The sequence below is a fragment of the Onychostruthus taczanowskii genome, unplaced genomic scaffold (assembly GCF_017590055.1).
Source record: "Onychostruthus taczanowskii isolate IOZ18803 unplaced genomic scaffold, ASM1759005v1 scaffold33, whole genome shotgun sequence".
Lineage (NCBI taxonomy): Eukaryota > Metazoa > Chordata > Aves > Passeriformes > Passeridae > Onychostruthus > Onychostruthus taczanowskii.
This window is the reverse complement of record NW_024500683.1, coordinates 1,355,659-1,370,496: the sequence shown is the minus strand read 5'-3', so window position 1 is coordinate 1,370,496 and position 14,838 is coordinate 1,355,659.

Below are 14,838 nucleotides of genomic sequence, written 5' to 3'. Positions count from 1 at the left end.
TCTGATTTGCTGCATCCCACTTGCCTTCCAGCACAAACATGGACACTGCAACTAAAAATATTTTTTCCAGTTGCTAGGATGGCAAAGAGTACAGGAACTGAAAACTCAGGCAATTGCAGACATACTGTGACTAGCATGATGAAAAGACTCATTTTATTTCCTTTTTCCAAAATTTTTTACCTCCTGCTTAAGAGTTCAGTTGTGGTCACTGAACACTGGATCTTACAGTTTTGAAAAGGTTGTTATGATAAAACCTGCATCAAGACATACATTAATGAAGAGCATAAGACAGGACAAAGTGTCAGTACAAAATAAATACAAAAGGTCATGTAAAGAATAGGAAGAGTTGTCTCTGACAAAAACCCATTCTGTCCTTTCTAATTATGCAGCACCCAATTTTCCAGCTCTCTCAAATTAGCAAGGTCTCATGTAATCCTTCAGGAATGCAAGAAGCTCTCTTCTTTAGCTTACAGTCTTCTACAGAGGGAGACTCTCTCAGTAATTTTTACATTCAGATGATATTGTGTCTCATTAAAGATAGCATTTATTCAAGATCCATCTATTGATATAATAATTTATAGCTGAGGTTAAACAAGGAGACAGAACAAAGTTCATTCTAAGACAGAATTCCTGATCTTTTATGGGTTTTGAAATTTTCTGGCCCAAATATCAGACTGTGTCTTCTGGTATCACCTGGATGAGAGGAAGCATTTGAGGTAACAGACTTTGTCCTATTCCCCCAATGTTAGGGGAATTCAGGCTAGTTTTTTGAGGAATTCAACAATGTACCAATAAAAAAATACATGGCTATAAGCATTTAGGAGGAGAAAAAATAATGTTATTATTTCTGTCACGCATACTATTTACCACACTTCCTTGTCTAAGCACAATTTTGTCTCCTCAAAATCACCCTAGACTTCTGATATATCTATGCATATCTATGCAGTTTCTTTTTAATTAATCAATCACTACAGAAGTGATTAATCTGAAAAGATAATGAAGTGGGGATAATGCCTTCACAAGGTCTGTTGTACAGATTTTGTTAATAGTGTTTTTACTCCTACACACTGCTCTCACCAAAAATCTGCTGGTACTGCATTAAAGCTGCTGGAAAGCAGATCCTACTGAGAATGATCAGACAGAGCTATTTCTACAGTTTTGCCTCTGATGTTTCCCATACCTTAGTCCACATGAAATTTTTCTTGTCTTTATGGCAAATATAACCCTTCAAGTAAGCAAAAAATTGCTGCCATGGTCTTAACCTGAGTTTCTTTATGCCTTGCGTTAATCAAATATCTGCAAAGTTATTGTGCTCCTGAATTTCCTCAGTGCTTCTCTTTGGGGAAGTTGTGTTCTGATATCAGGCTTTCCATTATCTTGCTGCTTATTCTGAGCAAGTTTCTTCATTTTATTAGCAGGGCTTGCTTGTCTGCTTGTCCTTCTCCTTTTAAATTTTTGGCAGCATTTTTTCTGTTTATTGGATTTTTATTCAAATGAGATTTTTAAATACCTGAGATTACCTCAGATTATCTCAGATGAAATAACCAAAAACATTAAAAAGGGATGGGTAAGTATATCCAGCCTCAAAGAAATACGATTTTTATTACACTCTTGCCTTTTCATTGTGTGTCCTATGTCATTCTTATTACATATCCTGTCACATTAAATAATGACTCTGAGCAGTCACTCCTACTATCTCCAAAACAAATGTGTTCCTCACTTCTGTTTCATGAAGCCAGAGTAAAGATCCATCAGGATGTATTATGTCAGTAGGCTTTATGTACCAGCCATTACTTTCAAATACTGTCTTTTCTTAAGATTTTGTGACACTTTGTTCTGAATGAGCTCCACAAGAAGAATGTGGCCCTTTGAGAACTTAGTAGGTTTTTTGGTGTAGTAAACATTATAGAGGAACCCAGTAAAATTTCCAAATACTTATAGGAGTAAGTATTAAAAACTGGGTTTTGTCATTCAGAAAAAAAAAAAATTCAAGCTACATATAACAGGTAAATGTCTAATACTGTCATTTTAAAATAAAGCATGCTTTCTATGGAAGGCTTTCATTTTCCTAATATATTACAGTGATACTTTGTGTGATTCATAATGTAAATGTTTGTGTTTCACATCAGCAGCATTGGTGTGAAACATGTACTGCAAAGAAAATACTTAGTTTCTCAAAGTCCTCCACTTGACAGCTTTTATAAGCAAAACCATATTTTTTTTTCTTATATGTACAACACCAGTGACTATCCCCATATAAAAACAATCTGTGTAATTCTTAACAGAATAAACTTTGAATTTCATTTTATTTTTTTACCTCCAAAATTATATAAACCATAAATATCTTCAGTCTCTTTCAGAGGCTAATAAAACTCTGAAATTCCTTCTCACATTTCTTTCTTCCTCTCTTTCTTCTGGTATATTGGTGATCAGTGCTTCTCAGCATGAGATATGTAATAGGAATTGAAGGAGGAGCACCCCAATTTGCAAACAGCAAATGTTTCTTGTTCCTCAGAACCATAAAATTTCAATTGGAGAAATGTGATGACAAAAATATTTCTTATTCATTCTGACAGCAATATTTGTAATATTTCACAAGTTGCAAAATAAAAAGAAAATCTCAGCACTGGATAAAGCATCAGCATGTGCTCCCAAGAGGTGTTCTCTCTTGATTGTGTTGTATCTTAAAAGAAAATACATAAATCATATGGGATTGAAAACATTTTCCTGGAAACAGTAATATCAGAAGAGCAGAGCAGTTGTGGAGACATATTATCAGGAGTAGACAGTGGAGCATCGCACCACTTTCAACCACACTTTTCAACAAGACCCACAGACTGATGGGGGATAATTGGTCCACTTCCTATAATGTCTTTTTTTTTCTGCACGGGTCTTTCCTGTTAAGGCTGGTGTTGAGAAACAACATGGTTTTTCACAATCAATAAAAATGGGGTGAAAGGCAAGTTTGTATTTTTCTTCCAGATGCAGACCGTACCACCACAAAGATACTCCAGTATCTTTGAGTAGATATGTCTACCTAAATAAACAACTTCCTGTTCCATGTCAAACGAGACAAGACTGAAGACACTTTGTACTTTGTATAAAAAGCACAATACTCAAGGAGGTTGCCAAGAAGCCTCTTTTTCCATCTTAAAGCATCAATAGGTTATTGCCAATGCAGAGAATGGGATTGCTTTAAATTGGATACCATAAAAAGCCCACGGATCTATCTCAAAAGATCATTTTAGAAGAGATTTTTTTTTCTGTTCAAGCAGAATACAAAATGCAATTTCAATAGCACTGACTATGAAATATATCCTATTTCATAAGTACCTACTCATCTTCAGAAAGATTCAAGATTTATTCAGTCTTACATGAAGGGTAAATTCATCTATCTGTTCTTTCTTAGACTCATTAAAAAGAAGTAAAAATTAATTCATTTTACTGAAGTAAGACAAATTGAGTTCAAATAATAGAACAAACTTTTAGGAATGACCTGAGAAAATTACATAGTGATGTGAAAATATTTGTTTAACCTCCTTTGAATCTGTTTTCTCTTAACCTCTAAACCACACCAGCAGACTGTGTATGGCATTCCCATCAGAAAATCAACATGTTTTCTTTAAGAGACAAAGGAATGTGACACAAATATGCAAATAACAGAAGGCAAAACATGGCTTGATATATTATTTTAATAACAAGACATTCCAGTGATGAGAAGAAAGAAACAATGACTAATTGATAGTGCTCTTTTCATTTGCTGCACTCAACAAAGGAGTTGAGATGTGGACAAGAAGCAATAGTCAAAGCACAGAAGAAAACAGGAAATTTTACCAAGTAAATAAGCAACAGAGAGGGCTCTGGAATTCAGACCTTCTAGGAGAAGGGTTTATGCATATGCAAGGAGGGCATCTGCTCTTTAAAAATACCACAGATCCATCAGTTATAATTTTTATTATGCATTTTTGGTGGCATTTTTTTTCATCTGGTTTATGTCTTGGAAACCAGTACTAGTGGGCAAACCAGAATATTTAAAATAGAAGTACTCCAAGAACACCAATGACAAACTTAGGGAAGGGAATGCAGTTTGTAGAAAGGGGACATTAGATCTGTGTGCAACAGAATTTTAATCTTCAGTAACACTGAAAACATCATTCTGCAATTTCATTTTTTAATAAATAAAAGAAAGCCATCACTTCTTTGATTTAGGCACTAAGTGCTCAGCTATGCCCCAAAAAGGAATCCTGATGTCTGTTTTACAGGACTTCTTGCCTTTCAGATCAGCTAACATTTTTTATCATGGTCAGACAGCTTCCTCCCAGGTTAAATCTCTTGTCTTGCTCATATTCAGGAAAGCTTTGTTTTGTGGAATAAATGAGCAGGTGTCTCTGCAGTCTAAGTTTAGGTATCTCTTTAATAGAGCTCTAGGAAGCCTGAAAAATTAGTTCTGATCCCATCGAACACTTACTTTCTGCTCCATTATTAAGCTAAATAAAGCACTTCAAATAAGACTTACTAGCTTCTTCTCAACCTGAGGAACTTAAATAATTTTCCACCAAGTAATCTAGAAACAGTCTTCTCTGCTCATATTAAAGCAGAGCAAACACACAGTAAAACTCACAGTCAGACTCTAGTCAAAAACAAAGTGCCATGGTGACAAAGATCCTTGGTTCAACAGAGAGATCAGTGTGCTGGACAGTACTCTGTTTGTCTCCAAATAATGTTTAGGAGGATGTTTAGTGTTCTGAAATGAAAGTAATTGTGCAAATAGTTAAAGACTATTCGTTCACTGGGGGCTTGTTCAATGTTTTACAACTTGGGCTCCCAGCATCTACAGGGAAGTAGGATTTCTTCATTGTGTTATCTCCAACAAATTGCATTTTAAATGACGTTTCACAGAATTTGAACACCTTTCACACTGAGGCTGATAACAAATCAGCACCACCTGGTGCAAAGCAACCAACATGGAAGTATGGTGGAAAAGGGATTGGTGAAGCAAGATGCTGGTGAAGTAACTGTGTAAGGGAAGAAAATCAACAGTGAAGTGAGTAGGTGAGCAGGAGATGGGAAAGGAAAAAAAGACAAAAGCTCAGAGAATCTGCTGCAGCCACCATAGACATAAAGGAACTGGTAAATGAAATGAGGTTAAACTGGTTGAATTATGTGCAACTTGCAGTCTGATGCAATAACAAGCATGTTGTGAGCTAGTTTATCAAATGTAGTTTTAGGAAATGGTTTTAAAATTTAAATCATAAACTCAAATATGTTCCAAAATGTCCAGGATTAATGCCAAGAAGGAGATTATTTTCTACTAGGTGTCTAAAATCCAGACAGGAAGTCAAAATACCTTCCAGAAGACTTCCAGGCTGAAAGGCAAAGTGCCAGCATGAAAATCAGGTCAATACTGGTTTTTCACATATATCTTCATCTGTCCCACTCCCACTCCTCCCTCTGATGTGCTCATATCTTTCCAGAAAGGAATACAATTTCAAAATCCAGTGTAAAACTGCAAGTAAAAAAATACCTATTTTTTATACTGAAGTCTAAGTAGATCACATACCATTGGTATGGTATTAGTTGCTTTTAGAGTCCCAGCGTTAAAATACTCCCTTCAGATAATCAAGATAAGCATAAACAAGCAGAGTAACTCAAGAACATTGTTTAAAAAGAAGATAATGTTTGTATGCAGTTTGAAAAAAATTACTATTTAGAATTCTAGAGTAAATTTCTAGCTAAGTTAGGTAAAAGCAGTAGAGACTTTAGTTCCAGAAAACTGCTAGAATGTCTCAGGTCTTTTCTGAGGCAACATGATGCTGTTGCCCAGTCCCTCTCACTCCCCTACCCTATTGAGGTCATGGACTTTCTGCCATGCAGAGCAACCAAGGACCAGTCAGCTCCAGTTGAGCCCTCTGTTTAAAGTGAAGGTTCTGTGGAAGGGTGTACTGAGGAGGGAATTAAGGTCAATTGGGCAAGATCACTGGTACCAGTAGCAGCCAAGAGAGGTTATCCCATCAGAGAAGGAGGCAGCCACAGGAGGGATTTTGCCCTCTGATGTCTGACTTTATCCTTGTGGGTTACAGCTCTGGGACTGGTGACATTTATATTGGCACAAGTGCAAAGACAGGGACACTAAGCAGCACCAAAATGGATTTCTCAGTCTTTTTGCCTGTGCTGGATGCCTGGCAGCAACAATTGCCAGTAGGCAGACTGGAGTGTATAAAGCAGTCTTGGAATAGCAACAGCATCTGTCACCCTTCACTCTTGACTGTCTTTTACTCTTCTTCACCACCCACTAAGCAGCAGGGTCTCAGCCGAAACATGATGGTAGAACTTAAATTTTGTTTCCAGTGCTGAGGAGGTCAGAGCTGCTCTGAGCAGTTCTGCTGGCAGGACAGCTTTTTGTGGGACCGCCTGGTGACTACAGGCCAAATGATGCTATTACTTTTATTGCATTTGCCAAACACAAAGTGAAAACTAAGAAAATTCTTTTTTAAGGGGATTTACTGCAATTATAACACCACAATGAGTTTGGCTGGGAAATGACATTTAATACTGCAGAAGGGCTTTAAACTCTGTAAAACCATGGTAATAATGGAAACAATGAAGGCTTTGAGAAATGTGGTCTAGTGGAAGGTGTTCCTGCCCCCGGCAGGTTGGAACTAGATGATCCTGAAAGTCCTTTCCAACCCAAACCATTCTGATTCTATGAATATTGCCATTCTCTTTAGAACTGAAACTTACTCTCAAAGAGTCTCAGAGTTCAGCCATAGTGACCTTGACTTGGATAGGTCATTCCAGGCAGGACTCCTGTAAAGTGTGTGACTTCTAGGTGTCTGTTTCAAATTTATTTTTATTTTTCTGAGTAGTCTGAGACAGTGTCTTTTCATATTAAAATAGCAGCTAAAGCATGTTTTACCTATATACTTAAGCTTATATTTCTGAGAGCTTAAACCCCTGCAGTTCTGGAGGTTTTTTGAACTGGTTTACTTTGGAAGACTGAGAAAAAGTAACCTATCTGAAATCAGGAAATGATCATCAGAAATTATTACAGGAAGCATACTTATAAAATTATTTCCTCTTAATTGACAAAAAAAACCCCCAAAAACTAAACAGCACAATCTAAATATTAATTACTTTATCCTATAAAAATTTATCCAAGTACACAAATTTCCACTGTCTGTTCCTGTAACTTTGTGTCTCATTGTGCAATTATTTGAAGGTAGTTTTTTTTTTTTTTTAATTTTAGCTTTGCATAAAACTAGACATTATTTTATTCAGAAAGAACTCTTCAAAATAAGGTGTTTTGTTTTCAAATTTGAACATCACAATTTTTTAAATGCTGAAGTCAATTTTACTCAATCATCCTTAATTTATTCCTGTTGTATATGTATGCAGTGTCTTCAGTCTAGTCCCCATTACCAACAACTTGCCCAAAGTCTCCTAAGAGCTTTGCAGCAGGAAGGTTGTGAGAGGAAGCCAGCTGGATCAAGAAGACACTGTGAAGATGGAAGAATGGAAGGAATCTTTTACCTGGTCTTCTGGAGGTCAGCACATGGACAGTATTGCCCTGAAAAAAGTTGTTGTACTTGAGGCAAAAATATGTTTCTGATTCATAGTGTCTCTTTCAGATCTCATTAGATCCTACACATTTGTGCTGCCTGTTACAATCTAAGAGCTGCTTCCTTAAAGAAGGGGAGGAACAACATGGACCCTTTTACAGGGTGAGGACATCTTATATTGTCAATGGCTGATCTTTGGATTTATGTATACCTGTGAATGCAAACTGATTAGAAATAGTCCTTTGGTCTGTTTGCTGGGACACACACTGCCCTAGACACACAGCCTTCAAGTGAGACTGGAATTAGGAGTTATGGTCCTTTACACTGCACACCTCTTTCCTGAATCTGCTTGCCTGCTTGAAGCAAGCCTATATCAGCATGCTGAAGGGTTTTAAATAAATATTCAGAGATAGTTTAAATTGCCAATAATGCAAAGTAGTAAGATCTATTAAATCCCAGGATGTTCCCGAATATGTTTCCATCTTCCTAGTGAGCAGAGCAGAAAGAGTGCTTCCAAGAATTAGGCCCCATTCTGTCCTATATGTTAATGCAGTGCTCCAGAATTAAAGTAATGGGTTTTTTCAGTAGACATATTGTACCGACCCAAATTTTTCTTTATCCCTAGGCTACAGCTTTTGCAATCTTTGTATGACACCTGTTTCAAACTCAACAAGTTAGTATCTAACTATTTTCCCTAGTAACCATATGCACATTTTTTATTTTTCCAAATACTTGTCCACAATATTTAAATTACTTTGAGACCTTCAGTCAGTGTTTTCAGAGCTAGGATATTGGTTTTTTCCTAGATGAACTAAGAAACACCAAGCACACCTTTTTTCTCCATCCCTCAATTTCTCTGCTCCTGGCTGGAAATGGAAACACAGACCAGGTGTTTCTACAAAGTGCTGCCTGAAGATTCAGAAGGTGACAGGCCATGCAGCTCAGCTCCTATGGCTTAACAGGTTAAGTATCCCTGTCTTGGTTTATGGTAAAAGCCATAAATGAATAGTAAGAAATAAGAAAGAGTTTCTGAACTAGTTGTTTAGTCCCTGAAAATAAGTCCAGCATTCAGCTGGCATGTGGGCTATGTTTACTAGGAGCCTCTAATGTACACATTTTCTCCACTGGGCTTAGGAAGACCCTGGCATTTTAAATGTTGGCACACAACTTGCCACAACCACTAATATGCCAGAAGCAATTAGAGGATCCCTTAACACAAGGAAAAGAAAAAAAACCCTGAATGTTGTCAGATTCTGACCATTTGTCAGTAACCCCAGCTATTCTTTTCTTTGTGTTAGAACAGTTTTTTCCATTCTTTCCTTACCTGTTTCTAACACAGACCACAATCCAGATTTTTCCAAAGGAGTATCCAGTCTAGCCTTTTTCTATAAAATCTGGCTGTAATTTATTTATTCCTCTCCTAAGTCCTCATTTCCTCCCTTTTCCCACTACTGCATTGTGCAAAAGATGATGTAACATGTCTATTCTTAACCTCAGCTATGTCTGTGACACAGTTCTTTTTTCATGCTAGGGGACTAAGCTATGTATGTTAGCTTTTTCCAGACATAAGTCTATTTCCTTTCCTTCTTCTGCCCCTCCGTATTTTCTCAGAAACTAGGAATGTGACCTAAATGTCTTTTTTCTTGTCCTTACTGAACTGTTGCCACATTAAACTATTTGGTATTATAGGTCTTACAGTAAGCCACAGCAGCTCACTGAGAAATAGCTTTGTTCAGTACAAATGCAGCTCTTTCTCAAAGAGGCTTTAACTGCTGAATAGACAAGAGACAGGGGGCAAGAAAAAGGACAGAACATGCAGAAGACTGAGCTCAGTGGTGGTGTGCAAAAGGCTGTTAGCTCCTTTTCTTTGCTAAATAGAGATGTGTCTTCATTAGTAGGGGAATTGGTTACAAGAAAAAGGAAGACAAGATAAGACAAGACAAGGCAAAGATGAGGCAAGGCAAGACAAGGAAGATATCTTCAGGTGAAAAGTGTATGTTGGGAATTTTATTCCAAGGAATTTGATGGGATTATACAGATACTGATTCTGTGAATAGGTATAACAGTCCCTTTCAAGACTAAAAATAACTTCTGTGCTGTAGTTTGCAGTTTCAGACATGTATGCTGTTTATGCTGCTTCCATGCTGATGTAATGGTGGTAATCTTTTCTCAAGAAGGATTTGATCCATGAGGGAAGTAAAGTTCAGCTGAATTTTACATTAGAAACTTTGCATGCTTATAAATTGCAGTCTGCCTTCTAGTAGCAGTGCTGGTGTCCAGTACGGGGTGGTAACAGGAGTGGTTTAGGAGATGATAATGGCTGCAAAGGGGTTGTGAAGTAGCCACAGCAGCACTGTTTGCTAGTAAATCAAACATCTGGCCTCACACACTTACTGAATTCTCTACAGGTAGTTTCTTCTTCCTGTATAAATCTTCACCAAATTTACCAGACCAAAATCATCAATGGACTTTACAAAAGTGCATTAACAAATTGCTGTTGAAACGTTAATGACGGATTGTCAATCAACATTACCTGTTTTCTTTCTTCTCCAAGGTTCCCTTCAAATGCCTGAGCGCTCCTTGCATGTGAACACCTCAGAGCACCTAAATGAGGGGAAAAGCACAGATTCCTTCCCGGGCCAAGCACAGCCCTCCCTTCTTGGTTACAGACTCGAGGGAAGTGCAGAAGGGCATGCTTCTTAAAAGGATATGATCAGTCCCATGAAAAACAATGTTACTTATAGATAATCATAGTTTCAGGTTCTTTGCTGAACCAAGCTAAACCAAGGATTTGTCAGTGCAACTATCTAAGATGATCTCCAATGCCACAGTGTCTCAGGAAATAAGAAATTACTTCTCAGCAAAGACAGTGATTGAACACACAAATCAAATTTCAAATGTAGTCAAGAGAGTACAAGAAGGCAACCCACAGAAGAAAGTGACCTGGTATAGGTGAAGTTAAAACAAGTTTTGAACTCATATATGAACAAAAACATAATTTCATTTTTTCTAAAGTTCTACTTTGATACTCCATTGTAATACAAAATTCACTGATCTTTTATAAAATTGCTATAACTTTTAGAGTGAAATGCTATTTTTGCTAGTTTGTAACTTTGTGTGTGCCAAAACCAAACTATATAATACATGAAATAGAAGACTTCTGCAACAGCAAATAAACAAAATTAAGTAAAAATAATTAATCAAATAAAAGCAACAATGACAATTAAATGAGCAATCTGAAGCCATTCCAATTATTAATCATGCTAACATTTTACCAAATACAAATGTTTAAAGAGTAGACCCATTTTATAAAGAAACCCAACTGCCAAAGCTGACTACAGAAATGAAACAAATAAAGTTGGAATGAAATAGTGTGCATTTAATCTTTCCAAGAGAAAAATCATCTAATGTACAGTTGGCATTTCCCCAGACATGATCTATGCTGTTCTCAGTCCAATAGAGTAATTTTCCCAACAATAAATACAGCATCTAAGTAAACATGTTCTTATAAACCGAACCTTCAACTTCACTATTTCATTATCATTATCAGGAAAGTTCAAGATGACTATGATTAATATGGAATAGTTTAACTCAGCCAGTATAGCAAAACTGGGGTCTGCTGTTGGGAATATATGGAGAAAAGATGAGGCAAAAGTTGAATGATCCACAACATCTGATGATGTTGTTGTTGAATGGAACATTATCAGCCTCTGTGAGGCTTACCTTGTAGACAAATAGACATACTCCAACATAACATACCTATCTGTTTGCCCCAAGCCAGACAATGAAAACATAAAGAGTGCATGGAACTAAAGAAGGAACAGAGGATATATTTCTAAATTTATGTATGGATCTGAAAACAAAGTTCCTCAAGGTTAAACCATCTTTTCTGTTGGGATTTCAATGACTGGATATAGATTCCTGGAGGACTTTCTCCACAACTTTACTTTTTACAGGGTTAAGCTGACCTGATTTCTCCATTGAGGACGATTCACCCATGTTGGAAGCTGGGTGCAATGCCTTCCTTGCTGCTGTTCTGTGGCAATGGAGCGTAGCTTTGTAAGTAGCTCAGCCATTGCACCATGCTGCACTACACATGGTCCCACAGACTCACATGTGTTCAGTTTATTCAAGCTGTGCCAGCACTAATCACCTTTACCATGGGTAGTGTTTCTCTCTCCCCAGATTGCTGCCAGGCACAGAGATCTGGCAGGTCCAAGATGAGCTCCAGTGTCTATCACTCAGTCCTGTAGCTGCGTTGTCTTTCCAGTCCTCAGTGGCAGAGCAGCCTTTGTCAGCGTATATAAACAACGTCTTCCTGTCTAGAGGTCATAGGGTTCTCTCCTCCCTTTGTCTCCTACATATCTTCTCTCTCCCTCCTATTGTATCTTTAGATTATGGGAACTATTCTGCCAAAAGATCTAGTTTGTGTTAGATGTGATGTATGAGTACCACCTTCAATGTCAGTAACTGGAAATCTATTCAAAATACAGTAAATACCTCACAGTGGGGATGTCTCATGCATTGTTGCTGGACAGTAATTTATTTGGAATGTTATATTCTGACCCATTTAAATTAATATTCAGCTGTTAAAGTAACATCTTGCATTCATTCTCTAAGTAGTACTTTGCCTACTCATTTTTAAGAAGTTATTTTTCAGTTACTTTGAGAATAAAATTTGTAGCTCAATACGAAAAACCAAGGGAAAAAATCTGTAGTTATTTAATGCAGAAATTAAATTAAATGTTTTCAATAATCATCTAAAATTTTCTGGCGCCCATAACACTGCAGAAAACTATCTTTAACTGGGGATGGCTGTGATTATGTCAAACTGCCCATTCTGAAAAAGTGAAGGCATACTAAGGCCATTACGTGAGTCTCAGGATATTATTGTAATAACATATTTTTGAAAAATTAATTAAAAAAAAAAATTCATTCCCCATTACACCCCAAGATGGAAGCAAAAAAAAAAACCAAAAAAAAAAACCCACAAAAACCCCCCCCAACCAATAAAAAAAAAAAAAACCAAACAAAAAGAGTTTACACTTCTACTAACTATACTAACTATATTGTGTGTGGTTACATACCCGAATAAATGTAGATTTAGTTCATGCTATTCATGATCTTCATATGTGCACTCTTAAAGTGAACTTCTGGCTGTAAAGAGATAAATTTTTACCATAACTTTCTTCATATTTGTCATGCAATGAGAAGCACTATTAATGCTTACAATGAGTTTAATGAGTCAGAGGTTTTTTGCCTATACCTCCACTGAACCTGCTGAGAGGCAGAGGTCCCTCCTTCATATTGGACAATGTCCTGGAATGAACTAACAGACTTACAAAAGTTCTATAATTAAAACAGTTTTGTTGCTTTAGAGTATCTTTACTTAACTTACACAGGCAAAGTGAGATAGTAGAAGCCCAACATTTTAGAAGCTACCTGTGGTAGGTTTTTTGAATCATAAATTCAACATCTTACCAGAGTCACCACCCAAATTTGAAAATGACCTGTGTTATCACCTGGACAAGAACCTGGGCAGGAATCTGAGGATAAAAAGGCAATATCTACTGCAAATAAAAACTTGTTTTATGTGAATGGAGAGAAAAACTTATAATTTGGGTAGGATGATATCATTTGCCATAAGAGGACACCGTATGAATGATGTGTTTCTTTTCCTTGCAGCAAATATTAGCCAGGAGGGGTTTATAGCTATCTAAATAGAGAAGAATAATAATAGCATTGTTCTTATAGGACAACATACACATTAAGATATGTACACAAAATTTGTGACCTCATAGTAGCCTAAGCACAGAAGGAAGACATCATTTTTAGTGTCCATAAAACAGCACTGGGAGTCTGGGCTGTGCCCATGGTGAGTGGCATGGAGATGCTCATGTGTGAGAACTACAGAGCAGGAAATGCTGCAAAGGGGCAAGGTGAATCTTACTGCATTACTATTGCAACTAATCCTGCAATTTGCCTTTAGAAAAATAGAACAATCAAGTGAGGATGAGGGAGAGGAGGAATTAATCCACATAATAAACACTGCAGCCACAAATGGATCCAAATACTGTACTTTGAAAGTTTATGGACAGAAGTTTTGGTTAATGAAACTAAGGAGAATACCTTTCTGTTGCAGTCTTAAACTTTCATGCTCAGTAAAAACTGCTCCTTAACCACAGCTGAGATGCAATAGCAGGAAAGCCAGTGTTGACAAGAGCGACTTCAAGTCAAGGGGTCTTTGCTGGACATGTCAAGTAGCCAAGAGCAGGTAGTGAGGGATAACTCAATACCTGGGCACTGTTACTCCTGGATGAAGTGCAGCAATGACTTACCTAAAAAACATGGCAGCTTTCTTAATTTAGTTAGATTTCAGTTATGAGAACAGAACACAGCACTAACCCATTATCAGCATACCTGAATGCTGAAGTGGTCACTTTTAGAAATTGTGAAGCAATTCTTGATAATAGGCAAAGCACATGTGTTTAATGAGAAATGTTTTTTAAAAAGGCAGGAATGGTTCATGCATCTCCCATGGGGTAACCCATAAACCACAATTCAAAGAACAGGAAAAAACGTTATTCTGGGTAGGAGGCCAGTGTAATTAAAATGAGATTTTGAAAGCCTGTTGAAAGAGAATGAAAGCTAATATTAAGAGGACTGGAGCACAGGTACATGTCCATCTAGATATCTCTGGCAAAAAAAAAAAAAAAAAAAAAAAAAAAAAAAGAGGAAAAAACCAAAACACAGTGCAAAAATGTCTAACAGCTATTTGACACTGTATATGGAAAGAGGCATGAGGGTGTATGTATCCCAGATGCTGCTGCTGCTGTAATAGCAAGTTTGCCATGTGTAGCAAGAAAAGATGTAAAGGAACATCTGTTGAAATTATACATTTGCAAATCAACAGGCCCAGATAACTGACACCCAAGAGCCCCAAGAAAACCAGCTGGGAGCTTTCAGAGCCCTGTATGGGAAACTGAAGAAATTCCAAATGATTGGATAACTCCAGATGTAATTCCAAGATTTTAACAGAATAAAATAGATAATCCTGCGAATTGCAAGTCAGTTAGCTTAACTTGTAGAAGTGCTAAAATGAAGAAATTTAAATAGATGCATAGATACATGCAAATAAAGATAAATCCTGGAGTTTAAATAAGCCCATTTTGTCCAAAGACAAAGGTATTGCAAGAAATAAATTTGTGGTCTTTATCAACAGCAGTACAAATCTGGTTTCCAAAAGAACTGGCACAGTATATTTGGAAGACAGCACATT